Raw genomic sequence first — 10,233 nt, 5'->3', positions numbered from 1 at the left:
TGAAAGTGTATATTCTGAGAAAAAAACATTTCTAACAGCATCATTGCATATCATAATCTAATGTGTTATACTAGTCAACAATTTCTGACATCAATAACTATACAAAAGGTCCATGTCATATTTTTATTTTATGGTACTTTTGGGAATCAGCATGAAAATTAACAAAATTCTTTATTTGTATGTTTTTATGGTGCAGTGTTCACCATAAAATTATTTTTTTTTAGGTGCTAATTATTCTTAAATCACCTAGTGAGATGAAGAGAAACTAAAGCTTGTAACCTAAATTCCCACCCACAACAAACTGGTGTCATTCCATCCACGTAACACAGGGGTATTATTAAGATTTACTTATTTCGAAAAATTATTTGTTAGTGTACATTAATGTGTTTCGTGTAAAAATTTTGTATGCATAATAAATAAATATATGTATATTCCTCACAATGAGAGATAATTTTCTTTACTAAATAAGGTCTAAATTCATTCCATAAAATGAATTTCATTTTCAAACACCATGACAAAAATCGTCTAATATGATTAAAAGTCAAATAACTTTCATTGTGTATCTGTTTTGTTACAGTGCAATATTTTGTTCAGCAATAACATTTAAACATATAAATATTATAGGGTGTAGAGATAATAAGGGGACCCTCAAATGTTAATTTAGTTTTATATGAAGCACAAAAGAAGATAAACATATTATAAAAGAGCACATGATTGACAAAAAATCTCTAATACATGAAAAATATCCGTCTGTTTACCTGCACCATCCTAAATACGTTACATAAATCCTTCTAAAATTATACTGTTTGAGATATATACAAAATAACTGAAAGAGATTAATGACACTAGTGTATAGCTCTAGTCATATTTACCATAATACAAATAAGTACCGTTAAATATAGTAAAGTAACTGAAAACTGTTGAACAAAAGAGAATTATTGGAAGGATGCTGGTGTGATATTTATAGGTATAATGAACACTTTAAAACTGCATAAACATCACTACTGCTATTACATCAGTCCTTCAGTTATCATTAGTTGAAGTACTTCTGGTTTAGTTGAACATCCAGAGCAGTTGAGAAGAGTGTTGATAAATAAATATATACAACATGTAACAACTGATAAGATAATTTAAATAATAGCCACTCTGGACCATCATGCGTTCATCATAGTTTGGGATTTTGAAACATCTTTAGCATAAACATTGTTATGTAGCCACTTTTATTGAAATAAATAAATATTGAAAATATTTCTTTGTTAGTTATACGTGTAGTGTCACCTATATGAAACTTCTGTCAGCTCTAGTTTTGAAATCACTGATGTAATCTGTCGAATGTTTATACATTTATTTTGTAAAAAGCATCAGCCACTTAATTAATATTGCTTAACGCACATATAGTATAGGAACATAATTTTAAATTTAACTCTATCTAACATATATTTAACATATCTAATATATGTGTGTTCATTTTTATACTGGAAAAATGTATAAATTAAAGGGTCGGCAATGTATCGTTCCAGCCTATGAAACATATATTATTTTTCAGAATATCTGGAACGGTATTTAACGTTCAATCAGAATAGAAACAATCACAATTCGACAATAACTGTAGGTTCATTCTTGTACATAAAATCAATATTCAACTATCTGTTTCACTAGAGTTAAACACTAAAAATTGTTTTCCATTTTCAGGTTTATCCTACTCTTCTGTTCAACAATGTCTCTTCAATAATATGGAGCAACTAATATTATATTTTATTTCCCACGTAAATTCTGAAGAGTTATTTTATGCTGTCTACAGATGGAAATTCAACTAACGCCGATTGGCTGTGCCCAGATAATGCATGTAGGTGAATATAATGACATGTGTTACGTATATTATTGAATCACTTTGTCTATTGTTCATCATATTTTTAGCTCCAACTTCAGTGAAATCATCACAATGGTTGTTTGTCTTTAACAAATAAATATTCGTTGAACTCTAACTCAGGTTTTTTTCTTTTACTGATAGTAGAGACTAAACATCTTTCGTTTCTAGTGTTACGTATTATAATTTTTCTCGGACAAGTCTCTGATTCATTATTCTAGGTATTGTGATGATAAATATCCTGAAACTAAGCTAAATTTTATTTTAATGTAGAGTTTAATTACATTTGAACATGTAGTAATTAATGATGTCTGCCAACAATATTAATACACACAGTTTTCTTTTTAACACATGGATATTTTAATATGTTATGATAACATAATTTACAATAATTGTCTTTCCAAACAGTTGTTAGAGATTTGAACAAAGCTACTCGAGGGCTAACTAGCCGTCCCTAATTTAGTAAGGCAGCTATCCACCGCCAACTCTTTACCAACGAAAGTGGGATTGAACATTATAACGCCCCACGGCTGGGAGGGCGAGCAAAAACAAATGCCTTACGTGCTTGGCCATGCCGGGCAGTTGTTAGAGATTTGATAAACAAAATCTTTAACAAAACAATGAGTGGTCTGGAAATAAATATTTTATCAATTGTTGACGATGAGTGAATTAATTTCGACTTGATATCGGTACAGTTTACTTAACAGTTAAATATCAACCTCTTTTCATTTTGCACGTCAGATTTTCACCGCTAAAAGTATCTAATATTAAAGTAGAAATACTAACATTTCATGATAATTCGCTGAGTTTAAATAGTTTGTAATTGTTTGTACAAATACTGTCAGTATTTGTATTTTTTTGTTTAATAAGCTTTATTGATAACTATAGCTCCAGAGGCTTATAGTATACAAACCGTAGCAAATCAACAGTATACACGATGCATTAGATACCACTTATAAGTTTCAGAGGAAATTTTCTAGAAATTTCAGCTAATTCAACAATATTGCTATTTGCATATATACGTTGTTGATTCTTACACTCGAGAATCTTCTACAAATTTAGCGAACAGGAGGGAGTGTCACAATACACGTTTAACAATGAAGAAATAGAAGAGGCAATATTTGAAGGATTATTATTGTATTGAAAATAAGCTCAGAATTTTTCCTATCAATTTAACTGTGTCCAACTAATTACTTTTAGTTATTTAATATTGTTGTTTTATATCTAAGAACTACACATAAAAATAAAATAATAACAGATTTTATCCATATATATATATTACATTTTCACATATCTCACAATTTCTTGATATAAAGTGTCTTAATATAATCACAACATTGAATGCAACTATTGAAATTTCATCGTTTGCATATCTATTTCCTTTACTTTTCTGTCATACATAGATAACTCTTCACTGTAGTGTTTTTTAATTGGTTTTCAGAATCAGTTTAAATATCAGTTTAAATATCAACATATCTTTACCAACCGGTAGATGGACAATATACATACGTATATATGTTTTTCTGAGATATAAAATATACACATCGAAAACTCTAATACACAACATAAATATTATTGTTTTCCAATGATAGAATATAAACAATATTAGAGCGTGAAGAGAATCTATTACAATATTAAAATGCTTGTCGATGTTTCAGTCTGGCACATCCCACTTCGTACCTGGATTTGATGACAACTATACCATATGTAAGTGTAAACTTAAAATCATATTTCATTTTTATAATTTTGTTTCTTTACTAGGTTATGTGTTTAAAATGAGCGTAAAGCTACATCATGATCTATTTGTATCCTAGGCCTACAACAGCCAAGTTTTTAGTATCAAAAGCCTTTCGTTTTTGCAAAGTTTCAAAACTGGATATTATTGAAATTATGTTTATACTGCTACTGCATAGTTTACACCCCGAGTGTTATTAAAACCATGTATGATCTACAACAATTAAAGCAATGTTACTGAAAACATATCTGATCTATAAACAGTTTAAAAAATTAGTATTATTGAAACATACTTACTTTGAATCGTTCGTGATATGAAACACGATGGAAAGATATTTTGACTGACAAACACAGTACGGTTTCTTAGTTAATACATCAGAATAAAATAATATTGATAATAATAACATTGTTGGCTAAAATGAGCTAATTAAAATTACAGTTAATATTTACATAATGAGTGATCGATTATAACTTGAATTACGTCATTTAGTTTTATGAAATAAGTTTACGCCTACATTAGTTTGTTTGTTTGATAGCGTTAATTATTCTTCGAATACGGCACAATTTATCGATCTAACACATAACTGAAATAAGGCGTAGCTTCAATATCTTCCACAAAAATGATTCAGTAAAAACATTCAGGCGAAGAGCATGGAAACTACCGTAAAATTTTTGAAGTATATTTGATATCCATCGAAAGTAATATACTTAGCTTCAAGCATTAGTGTTAAAACTATTTATTGTGAACTACATTAAGAGCATCGGTTATCAAAAGGTTTGAAATAATAATAATAAAACAGTGAAAAAGTTATTACGCAAAAAATAATAGAAACCAAATAATATTAATAACAGCACGAAGTAAATTGTTATGTTAAAATATTAAGAAATAATTCACTTTCTTTAATGCTGTTGAAAGTACTCCAATAAAAACAAAAACTAAAAAGGTTACGTAAAAATTAATGATCATTATAATAGTTTGATTGGATGAACGTAACTTAAAACACAAGTTCGTAAATGTTAAAATGCATTTATCCATTAATAATGTTATTGGACATAATTCTTAAAATATCTTCAGATGTTTGTCCAGTTTCGGATATTTAACATAGTTCTGATGCAATACACCAGGTTAAAATTCCATTTGCATAATTATAAAGTTCATAATTATTATTCTTCATAATAAACCACGTAGAAAGTTATTTTAAACGCTATTTTAATAAATTTTGGAAAAATATACTAGCTATAAAGAAATATGGAGTGTTTCATTCCGAAATAAGCTTGATCAACTGTATTTGTCACTCAGGTTTAACAGGATTTCTCTTTTAAATTAAGTTTTCCTGTTTCATATTTCACATATTTTAAAAGATTATTTACTTTTACTGGTTACAGATATGGTGAATAACTCTTTACCTTTGTTTACTTTGAAAAATGTTATCCCGGATAAAAAACTAGCTTCATAAAATATTTTTAAAGGTTTTTAAAACCTCATTAATTACTTCTGCACCACGTAATCTACCAGGTTCAATAAGTTATTATGATATCGAGAAACAAGAACCAAACCTCTCTATTCTGCTTTTAAAGTCTTAGTATTAATAAATTTAATATCATCAAAGTTCTGTGCTATCAAACTAAGTTACCAAATATTACGATAATTATTTAACGCAAAAGCTTGTCAAGTGATTTACAGAGACAAGTAATAATTTTATATTTTGAAATTAAAGAACGGACAATGAAAAACAAGAAATGTTGTCCGTAAACAACTCGCCATCTGCAGGGTTTTCAATTTGAAACAAACAATTAATTCCGATCTGTAAACTTAGCTAATAATGAATTTTCTCGTTTAAACAGAAACGTATGTACCTTCGCCAACACTCAACTCTAACCATCAGAGTATGTTATCAAAATTCTCGATTAATAACTGTACATCACAAGAGATAATAATAATAAGAAGAACATACTGTCATTGTAATAAATATTGAAAAATAGAACCACAGTGAACTGAACAAATTCTCTGAAGTCGGATATTAGATAAACTAGTTTATTGACTGATATGTTTGGTTGTGTTTTTTTCTTTTAGTTTTATTTCTGGCAGAAGATAACGTAAGACCTAAAAGGATTCACGAATGTGTCGTAACAAGTTGCTATATCAGGCTTTTGACAGTTTTTTCCCTTTACTATGGTCTTTAATATCGAAATATAGACAGCAGTGAAACTGTTTTTTCCTTACCTTACTTCAATCGATTGGGTCAACATTAAAAAGAGTCAAATGTATATAAGTATGAGTAAAATGCATAAACATCGAAACTAACCTGATTCAGAGCTGAATATCGCAGTGTATGGTAACGGAAAAGTTATAACTAATTTGTGAAAAGAAACTGTGCTCTGTCTAACTCTCGTGTTCCTGAGGTGAATATTGTTACTGTATGTGTATAACTTAGAAACAGCAGTAAACTGTGTAATACAATGTCACATTTTTTTATTTTGTTTTTTTTCTAAGCGGGACTATTAATCTAATTAACTTATACGAATAACTGAAACAACACAAAACAGTTGTGCTGTAGGTTGAACACGTGCCAGAAAGAAAGATACCTGTGTGGTGCATACATTAGTGACTTGAAACTGACTGGAGAATTGATAAATATTCATTATTTTGATTTTTTGCAACGAATAAAACAGCGTATGTCGTCGTCATATCCTTAAAATAAAAATTCAGTACTTAACTTGAGTCTAAAGGATGAAAACGATTTTGGAACACCTACCTTCAATCCACCACTAGAACACAGTATACTAGTAAATACACATAATATAATTATTTGTTTTATATTTTGTTTTTATGACAATGTTAATAAGGCTATCTACTGTGTCCCTAATTTTCAACTTCAGAATAAAAAGAAAGAAAAACATAACCCTACCACACGCACACTAAAATATTTACTTTCACTTTTATTACACACTAACAGCTAAACGTTTCGATGTATAGTTTATAGTGTCACATGGATTCAATCAATGCTTACGAACTCCGAAACTCGGAGCTCAACCACAGGACGAACAAGACACAAATAATGTTGAACATAAATGAATTTAAAAAAGTTAATAATTCATATTCATTATATCATTAAATTCTTGTTATTTTGTGCTAAGATATTTTAATTTTGTTTTTTAAACACATTTAAATTGACAAAGTTTAATGTGTAATGATCAAAAAACTTTCATCTTTTATAAAACTACATAAAGTGTAGGCCTTAATTTTTTAAAACACGAAAACTTTATGTTTTTCTAATAAGCTTAAAATATGACAAAAAACTAAAACTGACCACATCGGCAAACTGGAGATCAAAAATTGGGTTTTGATACCAGCGATTTGCACAGTCAAATGTTCAGTAGAAAAAAAAAAAGGTTGGATTCAATCTTTTGAATGTTTTTGAATTGAAATTTCTCGCAAAGCTACACGAAGGCGCCACTCGTCCCTAATTTAGCAATGTAAGACTAGAGGGAAGAGAGTTAATCATCTCCACTCACTGCCAACTCTTGAGTTACCCTTTTACCAACATAAAGGATGTGACCGTCACTTATAATGTCCCAACGGATGTAAGAGCGAGTATGTTTGGTATCAAAAAAATTTGTTGTGGTAAAGGTTTAGAGTATAATAAGATACAAACGTTTCAGTTTAAATGACAAAAAGTAATTATTATCTAAGTTTACATATTTTATTCTTACTTTGTTTTAAATTATAGATAATGATAACAACCCTATATATGTATTGGCGAATTATTTACGGATAACATTTCTCGGGTCCGGCATGGCCAGGTGGTTAAGGTACTCGACTCGTAATCCGAGGGTTGCGGGTTCGAATCATCGTCGCACCAAACATACTCGCCTTTTCAGACGTGTGGACATTATAATGTGACGTTGAATTCCACTATTCGTTGGTAAAAGAGTAGCCCAAGAGTTGGCGGTAGGTGGTGATGACTAACTTCTCTCCCTCTAGTTTTACACTGCTAAATTAGGGACGACTAGCGCAGATATCCCTCGAGTAGCTTTGTGCTAAATCAAAAAAAAACAAAACAGTTCTTGTTTTTCATTGTCCGTTGTTTAATTTCAAAACATATAAAATTATTACTTTTCTCTGTAATCCACTTAACAAGCTTTCGCATTAAATAACAATCATTAACATTTTGTAATTTATTTAGATATCACAGGACTTTCATATGATCAAGTTCGTTAATATTGGGACTTCAAAAAGAGAATAGAGAGCTTTGGTTCCTGTTTCTCTATATGATAATAACCTATTAAACCTGGTAGATCACGTGTGTAGAAGAAATTAATGTACTTTTAAAAACATTTCAAAATATTTTACGAAATTATCTTTTTATCCAGAATGACATTTTTCAAGGTAAGTCAATCATCTTTTAAAATATGTGAAATATTAGCAGCAAAACTTAATTTAAAGGATAAATCCTGTGAAAACTGAGTGAAAATACAGTTGATCAAGTAGCGAAATTCAAAACAAATCAAGCTACTTATGTACTCATCTTACTCATCTTTAAGAATTGATAGATTAAAACAAGTATGAACAAGATAATTGCATATATTCTGAAGCTGTTAAATAAATTTAGGAAGTTTAAAGAGTGATAAGGCTACTTAGCCAGATAATATTTCTCTGGGTGTTTTAAATAACACCAAGAATTGTATATGTGAGCCATTTGCCTCTGTTTCTGGTAAGCCGTTGAAAAGTGGAGAAGTATCATCAGAATGGAAATTAGGTAACGTCGCTTCTGTCTTCCAGAGAGAAAATATAAGTTGTGTAAATAATTATAGGACAATTAAATTAGTTGTTAGTTGTGTGAAAGGCTTTGGAATATCTATTAAAAGAAAAACTTTTTAAAGTTATTTAACAATATTTAGAATATTATCGGATAGTCAACATAATCTCTCTGTGGGAAAATCTTACCTTCATTTTTCTGCCACATTTAAAAAATGTGTCTGTATATGTAGATGAAGGTAAGGGTGTATATTTGTTTTTTTATAAGTAGAGTTTGAGAGCTCGTAAAATGATGAGAGGTAAAGGAGAAATTTGGTGATGATGGTGTGTGCGTTGGCTTATGGTTGAAATTTGTTGTTTAGAAAATTGCTTGTAATCTTCGTTAGACAGCTCATTTATAAATAAATATACATGTAGTGTTACGTACACTGACAAAACGAAATAAATGAACTAATTATTATGTTACCTTATAATTGTAGTAATGATCGCCTTTCTAACACAATTTTCAGATATTCCTGATAATGGAACAAGTTATTCCAAAACGTTAAAACTTATAAATAAAATGTTGAAGGTTTTGTTACCGTTCTCCTCTTCAATACTGTGTTATGTTATTAAGAGAAACACTTGATTTAAGTTGTTGTTTTTTAAATTTATAATACGTTGGATTACAAGATGGGACAGTCGAGTTGTACCAATAGATCCCTTATTGTCCCTAAATATTATATTTTTTTTATTTTATATGAAAGTAAATTTCCTCTTAACGGCAACTATTAAAACTTTATATTAAATCGATATTTAACATTTCCCACACAGGGTTCGAAAGATTTTGGATAAACCTTGCTGTTCATCATATATATTCATCAATTCATTTTCATGTGACCTGGATCTTCATATGCTAACTGTCAACTTGACCATAAGAAGTTGAAATAAAGATAGATGGCGCTTTGACTCGTTTCGAATTCCTTTACCCTTCTACTATGCATAGACGACTTTTCACTGTGGTGTTTTTTAAATTGGTTTTCAGAATCAGTTTAAGTGTCAGATATAATATCAATACACTTTTACCAACCAGTAGGTGAACTATATATATTTTATGTTTTTTTTAAATACAAAATATACACATCGAAAACTCTATACACAACATAAATCTTATTGTTTTCCAATGATAGAATATAAACAATGTTAGAGCGTGAAGTGAAACTATTACAATATTTAAATGCTTACCGAAGTTTCAGCTTAGAACATTCCACTTGGTACCCGGATGTGAAAACTACTACACCGTATCTAAGTGTAAACCTAGAATCATATTTCCTTTTTACAATTTTGTTTTTTTACTAGATTTGTGTTTTAAATTAGCATAAAGCTACATCATGATCTTTTTGTACTAGGCCCACAACAGGTATTTAAACAATGTTTTTAGTATTAAAAGCCTTTCGTTTTTCCAAAGTTTCGAAATTGGGTATTATTGAAATTATGTTTACGCTGCTAGTGCACAGTTTACAAAATGAGTGTTATTAAAACCATACTTGATCTAAAAAATTAAAACAATGTTATTGAAAACAGTTTAAAATTGATTATTATATTATATAACATTTTATATTTGTCATTGGTCTCTTGTATAAGTTTAATGTTATAGTATAAACATATCACTTGGTATTTGTTGTAAACCAAGGTTTTATATTTTAATTAAGAATTTCAGACCAAGATAAAGTTAAATATACAAATAGAACTGAAAAGGTTACGTACAAATTAATGATTATTGTAATAGTCTGATTAGATGAACGTAACTTACACCACAAGATATACAAAGTTCATAAATGTCAAAATGCATTTATCTGTTAATAATGTCATTGGCCGTAATTCCTAAAGTATC

This window comes from Tachypleus tridentatus, chromosome 9, assembly GCF_004210375.1.
Source record: "Tachypleus tridentatus isolate NWPU-2018 chromosome 9, ASM421037v1, whole genome shotgun sequence".
NCBI lineage: Eukaryota > Metazoa > Arthropoda > Merostomata > Xiphosura > Limulidae > Tachypleus > Tachypleus tridentatus.
This window is presented reverse-complemented; position numbering follows the sequence as displayed.